This window comes from Schistocerca nitens, chromosome 7 (genome assembly GCF_023898315.1).
Source record: "Schistocerca nitens isolate TAMUIC-IGC-003100 chromosome 7, iqSchNite1.1, whole genome shotgun sequence".
NCBI lineage: Eukaryota > Metazoa > Arthropoda > Insecta > Orthoptera > Acrididae > Schistocerca > Schistocerca nitens.
In genome coordinates, this window is record NC_064620.1 from 162,079,338 (window position 1) to 162,090,051 (window position 10,714).

The window sequence follows — 10,714 nt, forward strand, 5'->3', positions numbered from 1 at the left end:
TTGACATTGAGTCAATTAATAGTTAATCTCTCTTGTCACTGAAACGCAGTTGTGGTTTGTAGCACAAATGTACTCTTTTTCACACGAACTGTACCTGACTTGCAGCAATTGTTTCACTTGAACGCAGCATACAATGCATTAGACTATCCAGAACCAGCTGGCCTGTCACGATGTCCACAAGAAAGGCAGGCCGCGGCGCCTACTTGACATTACGCGACAATGCAGATCTTGCGAGTGCCAGCAGTCGCCTCTGGAGGGGAGCAGGTGACTATTTCCGACGCGTTTAAATGCATGTAACTCTCGACAGCACACGACTAAGTTGAAACCTTTAGTGGGTACCTTCTCATTTATACGTTGCTTTTCTGTGGACCCAGTACGGAGCTGAGCGTTCGCGAAGTGTGGCGGACAAGCCTACTAGTGTGACGTCACAAGCTCCTTGTAGGGCACGTATTTCTCGGAGGTCCCAGCCCATCACGCCTGACGTACAGCGTTCACCATGACGGCACGAGTAAAATCGTTGTTTCTCTGCAAAGCGTTTCAAGACAGTGTCCTCTCGCCAAATCCTCGGCATGCTCACCGACGATAGTCATCCGGAACAGATAAGAAACGCGATTCGTCACGGAACAAAATACGATGCCACTCATCAGCTGTTTATGGTTCAAATGGTTCAGATGGCTCTGAGCACTATCGACTTAACTTCTGAGGTCATTAGTCCCCTAGAACTTAGAGCTACTTAAACCTAACTTACCTGAGGACATCACACACATACATGCCCGAGGCAGGATTCGAACCTGCGACCGTAGCGGTCGCGCGGTTCCAGACCGTAGCGCCTAGAACCGCTCGGCCACTCGGGCCGGCAGCTGTTTATGCTTCGACGTCACGGCACCACTCCAGACAGAGCTGTTTGTGTTGTGGTATTAAGCAGACAACTCACGGGGTGGTAATGAAATTTCCTAGCCGGGTTGCAGCTAGTCTCTGACCAACGGTGCGGGATGGCACAGAATGTTTCAGGATGTCCATTATTTGTTCTCGGATGGCAGGCGCAGATGTGGACGGGTTGCGATGAACCTGGTGCCCAATACGGCAATCCTCTCTTGTAGTGCTCAGACGTGGTAGCCCAGAAACTTGACTAGTCTGCCTGCCCTCACGTTCCCATGCAGTCCACCAACGAGGGCGCGCGGTCTCAAACGCCTTGCAACAGTTCGCACGGCTTCCCCCGTCTGTGGTTCGAGCCCTCCCTCGGGCAAGTGTGCGTGTGTGTGTGTGTGTGTGTGTGTGTGTGTGTATGTGGTCCTTAGTGTAGTTAGTTTAAGTTAGATTAAGTAGTGTGTAAGCGTAGGAACCAATGCCCTCAACAGTTTGATCCCACAGGAACTTACCACAAATTTCCATCATTGGACCACTGTCACATCTGAATGACTTACAAATCTACAGGGTGAAAAGTATTTAAACCGACAAACTCTTGGAGGTTGTAGGGGACATCAAAACAAATATTTTTCCCTAAAACTTAAACCGGTGGAGGGCGTATTACGCTCTTCAGTTGTTAGAGGCCGTATTACGATCTTCAGTTGTTAGTACACCAAAACGGACGAGCTGCGCAGCGGGTTTATCAACAACAATACCATAATCGCCGTATCCCGCATCATACGACCTTTGATGCTGTGTACCAACGTCTGCGTGAGACCGGGTCATGTAGCAGATTACCTGGACAGGGATGCCGTCGCAAGGTAAGAACGCTGCAATTTGAGGAAGCTGTCTTGCAGCATGTGGAGCGGGATCCTTCAATCAGCACTACACATAACATGGGGACGAATCAGAAGAATGTAAGAAGAGTCCTTCGAGAGCAGTTGTTACGTCCATTTCACTTACAGCGCGTCCACAACCTGGAAACAGTTGATTATCCACCTAGAGCACAGTTTTCTCAGTGGTACCTCGAACAGTGTGAAATGCATCCTACATCTCCATCCTCTGTGTTGTTTACCGATGAAGCAACGTTCGGGTGTGATGGAGTCTTCAACATGCACAATTCGCATGTTTGGCGTGAGGATAACCCACATGCCACAGTTACTAGCGCTCATCAAGTGCGGTTCTTCGTTAAAGTGTGGGTTGGGTGTTGTTGGGGACTATTTAATTGAGCCGTATCTGCTACCTAGGCCATTAAATGGCAGGTACTATTACAATTTTCTCGCCAGAGAATGCCAGAATTACTGGAAGACGTCCCGCTCCCTACAAGACAACGCATGTGGTTCTAACATGACGAGGCGCCGGCACATTTCAGTCATCGTGTGCGTCGATTCCTGGACCGACAGTTCCAAGAAACGTGGATTGGCAGAGGTGGTCCTGTACCACGGCCTGCTCGATCCCCAGATACACTCCTGGAAATGGAAAAAAGAACACATTGACACCGGTGTGTCAGACCCACCATACTTGCTCCGGACACTGCGAGAGGGCTGTACAAGCAATGATCACACGCACGGCACAGCGGACACACCAGGAACCGCGGTGTTGGCCGTCGAATGGCGCTAGCTGCGCAGCATTTGTGCACCGCCGCCGTCAGTGTCAGCCAGTTTGCCGTGGCATACGGAGCTCCATCGCAGTCTTTAACACTGGTAGCATGCCGCGACAGCGTGGACGTGAACCGTATGTGCAGTTGACGGACTTTGAGCGAGGGCGTTTAGTGGGCATGCGGGAGGCCGGGTGGACGTACCGCCGAATTGCTCAACACGTGGGGCGTGAGGTCTCCACAGTACATCGATGTTGTCGCCAGTGGTCGGCGGAAGGTGCACGTGCCCGTCGACCTGGGACCGGACCGCAGCGACGCACGGATGCACGCCAAGACCGTAGGATTCTACGCAGTGCCGCAGGGGACCGCACCGCCACTTCCCAGCAAATTAGGGACACTGTTGCTCCTGGGGTATCGGCGAGGACCATTCGCAACCGTCTCCATGAAGCTGGGCTACGGTCCCGCACACCGTTAGGCCGTCTTCCGCTCACGCCCCAACATCGTGCAGCCCGCCTCCAGTGGTGTCGCGACAGGCGTGAATGGAGGGACGAATGGAGACGTGTCGTCTTCAGCGATGAGAGTCGCTTCTGCCTTGGTGCCAATGATGGTCGTATGCGTGTTTGGCGCCGTGCAGGTGAGCGCCACAATCAGGACTGCATACGACCGAGGCACACAGGGCCAACACCCGGCATCATGGTGTGGGGAGCGATCTCCTACACTGGCCGTACACCACTGGTGATCGTCGAGGGGACACTGAATAGTGCACGGTACATCCAAACCGTCATCGAACCCATCGTTCTACCATTCCTAGACCGGCAAGGGAACTTGCTGTTCCAACAGGACAATGCACGTTCGCATGTATCCCGTGCCACCCAACGTGCTCTAGAAGGTGTAAGTCAACTACCCTGGCCAGCAAGATCTCCGGATCTGTCCCCCATTGAGCTTGTTTGGGACTGGATGAAGCGTCGTCTCACGCGGTCTGCACGTCCAGCACGAACGCTGGTCCAACTGAGGCGCCAGGTGGAAATGGCATGGCAAGCCGTTCCACAGGACTACATCCAGCATCTCTACGATCGTCTCCATGTGAGAATAGCAGCCTGCATTGCTGCGAAAGGTGGATATACACTGTACTAGTGCCGACATTGTGCATGCTCTGTTGCCTGTGTCTATGTGCCTGTGGTTCTGTCAGTGTGATCATGTGATGTATCTGACCCCAGGAATGTGTCAATAAAGTTTCCCCTTCCTGGGACAATGAATTCACGGTGTTCTTATTTCAATTTCCAGGAGTGTATTTCCGCTCTGGACTTTTTTGTTCAAATGGCTCTGAGCACTATGGGACTGGACTTTTTTGTGTGGGGAGAGATGCGCAACCTTGTTTACGCAACCTCTGTTGCATCAGAAGAGGATCTTGTTGCCCGGATAGTAGCTCCAGCAGGAACAATTCAGGAAACTCCTGCAGTGTTTGCCAGTGTCAGACAGAATATGATCCGACGGCGTAGCCTTTGTTTACGTGTTAAGGGAGGCATTTTTTAAAATCTACTGTAATTGACATTGGGTTGTGTTAATGTGATGTCTCTCGGTCATTAAAAATGGAAAAGTGTTGGTTGGTTTAATCAATTTGCCGCCAGAGAAATCTTCCTCTACCGGTTTAAATACTCCCGATAGGAAGAAATGACATTTGGGAAAAATATTTGTTTTGATGTTCCTTACAACTTCCCAGAGTTTGTCGGTTTAAATACGTTTCACTCTGTAGACATTGCACGATTCGACCATCCAACCAAATTGAGAGCCACAATAATGCCATTTTCTAACTTTGTCAATTGCTGATAACACTGTCTCACACGTGTACATTCCGCCTCTGTGTCCTACACAGTCATCACTCATACGACTCTGTTCACGACGGTAATATAGCCTACTGGCTCTGCTAACAACGCTGAACACTGTGGTAGCGCTTTTTACCTGTCACAGACAGTCTCAGCTTAAATCACACCTGTGCTCGTTCTGTAAATGTACGAAGCTACACAGACATCTGACCGTATCTTCTGGTTGCTTTACATTCCTTGTCCGGCAATGTATTTAAAGCGCAACCACATATAAAATTCTTGTAGGAAAAGCAGAGGCCAGACTGAAATTTGTTGGAAGGCTACAAGACTACAAGACCCCCGTCTCATTCTTGAATACTGTCGTCGAGTCGGCTAAGATAAAGATCTCTGACATTTGCAGTGGGCTGGGCTCTACTGCTTCGCTCACCTATGTCAACCAGTCACGTAATGCTATTTTGTAAACGTCTCTTTGGCAACGCCTCACTGTTAGCGGAGCTCTGTAAACGACTGTCGTTTTCGCCCGTAGACATCTGCGCTTTGCAGTTGAAAGCTGACAACGGCGATTTCAGCTGTCAGGGATCATCTTATGCCGACTCGGCTACGGGACAATCAGCAGACAGGACTAATAGAGAAGTACAATAAAGTCCAAAGAAGAACGATCCGCTTCGTCACTGGTCTCTTAAGTAACCGCGATAACGTTAGAGAGAGTCATCTGAATCCTGTAGCAGACGCTAAAATCGACGCGCTGTGCATCGCTTTGGGGATTAAGCTTATTTGATTCCTCGAATGCCGGAATACTTTACTCCTTCAGTTTCTCTTGATACCCTGCCATAACGGACATCTGTTATAGAAATTGTAAAAAAAGAATGCATAAATGTAAGATAATATCGTATCGAATTAAGAAGGCAAATGTTTCGAGCACCTTATGTATCAATATTTACTGCTAATAACAAGTGATAAGCAACAGGAAATTAAGAAGATTAACGCCGAGTAGTTAGAAAACCTAGAGTACCAATATTAAGTGCTAACAACTGTTGGTCATAAACTACAGGGTGAAAAGTATTTAAACCGACAAACTCTGGGAGGTTGTAGGGGACATCAAAACAAATATTTTCCCTAATGTCATTTTTTTCCTATGAGGAGTATTTAAACCGGTAGAGGAAGATTTCTCTGGTCGCAAATTAATTAAACCAACAAACGTTTGTCGATTTTTTTATGACCAAGAGACAACACATTAACATAACCCAATTTCAATTACATTAGATTTTCATAAATGCCTCCATTGACACGTAAACAAAGGTTACACCGTCGGATCATGTTGTGTGTGACACGGGCAAAAACCCCAGGAGTATCCTGAATTGTTCCTGCTGCTGCTACTATCCGGGCAACCAGATCCTCTTCTGTTGCAACAGGAGTTGCGTAAACAGGATTGTGCATCTAGCCCCGCAAAAAAAAAAAAAAAAAGTCCAGAGGGGACATATCTGGGGATCGATCAGGCCATGGTACAGGACCATCTGCCGGCCGCTGTGGCCGAGCAGTTCTAGGCGCTTCAGTCCAGAACCGCGCTGCTGCTGCGGTCGCAGGTTCGAATCCTGCCTCGGGCATGGATGTGTGTGATGTCCTTAGGTTAGTTAGGTTTAAGTAGTTCTAAGTTCTAGGGGACTGATGACCTCAGATGTTAAGTCCCATAGTGCTTAGAGCCATTTGAACAGGACCAACTCTGCCAGTCCACGTTTCTGGGAACCGTCGGTCCAGGAATCGATGCACACGACGACCGAAATGTGCCGGCGCCCCGTCATGTTGGAACCAAATGCGTTGTCTTGTAGGGAGCGGGACGTCTTCCAGCCATTCTGGCAATGCTCTGGCGAGAAAATTGTAATAGTGCCTGCCATTTAATGGCCTAGGTAGCAGATACGGCCCAATTAAACAGTCCCCAACAACACCGAGCCACACATTAACGAAGAACCGCACTGATTGAAGGATGCCGCTCCACATGCTGCAAGACAGCTTCCTCAAATTGCAGCGCTCTTACCGTGCGACGGCGTCCCTGTCCAGGTAATCTGCTAAATGAACCGGTCTCACGCAGACGTTGGTACACAGAAGCAAAGGTCGTATGATCCGGGATAAGTCGATTAGGATACTGTTGTTGATAAACCCGCTGTGCAGCTCGTCCGTTGTGATGCGCTACGTAGTACACACCAACCATATCAGTGTACTCACTCCAGGTGTATCGCTCCATTAGTAAACAGAGACAATGCACTACTACACTGGTTGACAGCAGTTGCCTACAACAGAAGAGCGTAATACGCCCTCTAACAATTGAAGATCGTAATACGGCCTCTAACAACTGACGAGCGTAATACGTCCTCCACTCGTTTAAATAATCCTCATAGGAAAAAATGACATTAGGGAAAAATATTTGTTTTGATGTCCCCTACAACCTCCCCGAGTTTGTCGCTTTAAATACTTTTCACACTGTATAATGAAGTGCAGCTACTTGCGGAGATCCAGTATGGGCTGTAACTATTGTATGGCAGTGAAACTTAATACATGTCCTAATGGGTTCATGCGGAACCGATTTACGCTGGAGAAAAAGTAGTTCCAGTTTTGGCCACTAGGTGCAACTCTGACGCTGTACGCTGTTTGTATGGCGGTTTGACATCCAAGCTGTCATTTGACAAGCCATAACGTGAGTGAACGGTATGGCTATCGAGAAGAGGGACCGTGCGCCGTTAGTGAAACTATTTTATGTGAACTGTAGCAACTACAGTGCTGCGTTGAAATAGCATCGCCCAGTGAAAGGTCTGAGGAGAGCGCCGATGTCAATAAATGTTTTAAAGAAGATGATAATTAAATTCGAAAACATGGATGAGCTTGATATGGCACCTGGGAGAGGAAGGCGTCTTATGCCGGTGGAAGATATTAATGCGGTTGCTGTTGCTATGATTAACGACGCAGCACGTGCCCCGGATAGTGCTAGTGTCACAACAATTGTTCAACAGCACAGAAGGCTTTGCGGCCTATATTACACTGGTATCCGTATAAGATCCAAACGGTGGAGTAACTGGAGTCTTATGATCCGCAGCAAGATTCCGAATTTGCTCTTCAGTTTCTGGCATGGATCGAAGTGAATGATATGTGGTCACACAATAATCTGAGGCATATTTTACATTACAGGTTGAACTGAATACACACTGCCGGATTTGGCGTGTTGCGCACGAAGCGTGCACAGCACTCGCTGTGTCTGACTGTGTAGTTTGGATTCACAAACACATTACTCTCGGTCCGTTCTTCTTCGACGAGAATACGCCTAGAGGACCAGTCAAGTGTACTGTAAAGTCTGCACGTTCTGGACACCTCCTTGTACAGCGTGTGATTCCTGCTTTGGAAGAGCGGAACTGTGTGGAAATCACGTTTTCGTGCAAAATTGGGCAACACCCCATGTCGCTCGTACTATGAAAGCCTTCAACGAAGAGATTTTTCAGATGCATGACCTACAAGATCTCCTGAATCCATGTGACTTTTGGCTCTGGGGATGTCTAAAAGAACATATTTATGGGGATAAATTCGATCTCTACCTGATCTAAATGCCAGTGTACAAGAAAACGCTGCTCAGATTCCACCGTTACTACCACGAGCAACTGTTGCTCACGTCGTTTTACGGGTGCAGCACCTCACTCACCTCTCTGGTGCCCGTATTGAACAAATAGTGTAAACAGTGGTAAATAATAACATCAACAATAAGCCTTTCCTACCTTTTTGTCCTTTTCTGCCCACGTCCTTTTCCTAACCCATTACATAGGGAAAAATTTCTATACGTCTCTCTTGCATTCACAGCTAGATTTGCACCTGGTGGCCAACATTGGAACTATTTTCTTCCAGCGTCAATCGGTTCCGCTATAACGCATTAGAATATCTACGAAGTTTCGCCGTACAATAATTATTGAGATTTAGAGAAAAATTAAAAGAATTTTTGTGTGTTAAAAAATATGAAAGACTACGTCCGTGTGAACGATGAATATCAAATATTAAAAAGTGTAGTTCATTATCAGTAAAGCTACCAACAGCGATGTGTTTAACAAATAACCTTTTTGTATATAGTATCTGTGTTATGTAGATGAAGAACAGAGATAATGTTTTTTGGGTTAGACTTTTTTTCTAGCTTGTTTTCGTCTAGCGGAAGGCCGCCAGTGTACCAAGTCTGATGTTTAATAACTTCGTGTAGCGGGGAGCTCTCTTTCCCTACCAGCGACTGGTCGGCCATTACACTCACGACATTTCTTAGTTAGAAATTCAGTCTGTAATATTAAATGTAAATGCGGGAGACTTCTCTGTTTTGATCTTTTAATAGTTTCAAAGCTAGTAAAGTAAAGACAAATTACATTCATTAATGTTTTCGTACTGAATGAGTTCAGTATATTTACGATTGGTCGCTTAAGGCAGATGAGATACTCCTCAGTTTTTGCCTTGCAGATAACGAATAGTACATACAGAAAAATATTCCGTTTAATAAGCATAAAAGATATCTCAGTTTCTTTGTGAAAGTTGGTACATAAATGACCAATAACCCCCTGAGAACCAAATTAATCATGACCGTTTGTGTAAAGGCACGCATATTTTCTCTACATAACAGCAGCGCTCAGGCGAACTATCTGTTAGAAGGCGGTGAGTCGCGCGCTGTCTATAAAATATCATTTAGTACGTACTTCGGAATAGCCGATCTACGTACGTATATTATCGTGGTATTGGGTTATGCCAGAGTCTCCTGCTAGCCCACAATATTTAACAGAGTAAATAATATTGCAGTACAGAGTAAATAATATTGCAGTATTCAGTATTTATTTTTTTGATTAATCACTGCATATATAGAATTTAAAAACAAACTACCAATCCCAAGTACCGCGATACCCACCGAAAATAGGTGCATTTCAGTTATAACCACTCGATTTTAAGGAGTGATAAGAAACAGGAATGCCGACAATCTGTAGTGCGTAAGACGAATGGATGGCTTCGATTTGCTGGAAGCGTTCTGAGAAAATGTAATTTATTTATTGTAATGGATTTGTATAAGACACCGCGAGAAGCGCTGTTCGAATCGCAACAGTTCGGAATAACTCTTACGAAGGACTAACATAGTTGATCGGAGAACTTTAATGTCAATCTTTCGAAGACAATCGACGTATATCATGTTGTATAAATGAATTGTTATTCCCGAAAGACTGTGTAATAATATTCTGCTGCCAACATCGTATACCTCGCGTAGGGATAGTGACAATAATACAGATTACGGTACGTTGTTGTTGTTGTTGTTGCCTTCAGTTCTGAGACTGGTTTGATGCAGCTCTCCATGCTACTCTATCCTGTGCAAGCTTCTTCATCTCCCAGTACCTACTGCAACCTACATCCTTCTGAATCTGCTTAGTGTATTCATCTCTTGGTCTCCCTCTACCATTTTTACCCTCCACGCTGCCATCCAATGCTAAATTTGTGATCCCTTGACGCCTTAAAACATAACCTACCAACCGATCCCTTCTTCTAGTCAAGTTGTGCTACAAACTTCTCTTCTCCCCAATCCTATTCAATACCTCCTCATTATTTACGTGATCTACCCACCTTATCTTCAGCATTCTTCTGTAGCACCACATTTCAAAAGCTTCTATTCTCTTCTTGTCCAAACTGGTTATCGTTCATGTTTCACTTCCATACATGGCTACACTCCATACAAATACTTTCAGAAACGACTTCCTGACACTTAAATCTATACTCGATGTTAACAAATTTCTCTTCTTCAGAAACGATTTCCTTGCCATTGCCAGTCTACATTTTATATCCTCTCTACTTCGACCATCATCAGTTATTTTTCTCCCCAAATAGCAAAACTCCTTTACTACTTTAAGTGTCTCATTTCCTAATCTAATCCCCTCAGCATCACCCGATTTAATTTGACAACATTCCATTATCCTCGTTTTGCTTTTGTTGATGTTCATCTTATATCCTCCTTTCAAGACACTGTCCATTCCGTTCAACTGCTCTTCCAAGTCCTTTGCTGTCTCTGACAGAATTACAATGTCATCGGCGAACCTCAAAGTTTTTACTTCTTCTCCATGAATTTTAATACCTACTCCGAATTTTTCTTTTGTTTCCTTTACTGCTTGCTCAATATACAGATTGAATAACATCGGGGAGAGGCTACAACCCTGTCTCACTCCTTTCCCAACCACTGCTTCCCTTTCATGCCCCTCGACTCTTATAACTGTCATCTGGTTTCTGTACAAATTGTAAATAGCCTTTCGCTCCCTGTATTTTACCCCTGCCACCTTCAGAATTTGAAAGAGAGTATTCCAGTAAATGTTGTCAAAAGCTTTCTCTAAGTCTACAAATGCTAGAA

At 45.9% G+C, this 10,714-nt stretch overlaps 1 non-coding gene across 1 annotated transcript; it reads right to left on the reverse strand.

The window, feature by feature from the left end:
• Nucleotides 1-770: 770 nt before the first annotated feature.
• Trnap-ugg (transfer RNA proline (anticodon UGG)) lies at nt 771-854 on the reverse strand. Its single transcript has one exon. It is a non-coding gene; the product is annotated as a tRNA-Pro (tRNA).
• Between the last annotated feature and the right edge of the window lie 9,860 nt (nt 855-10,714).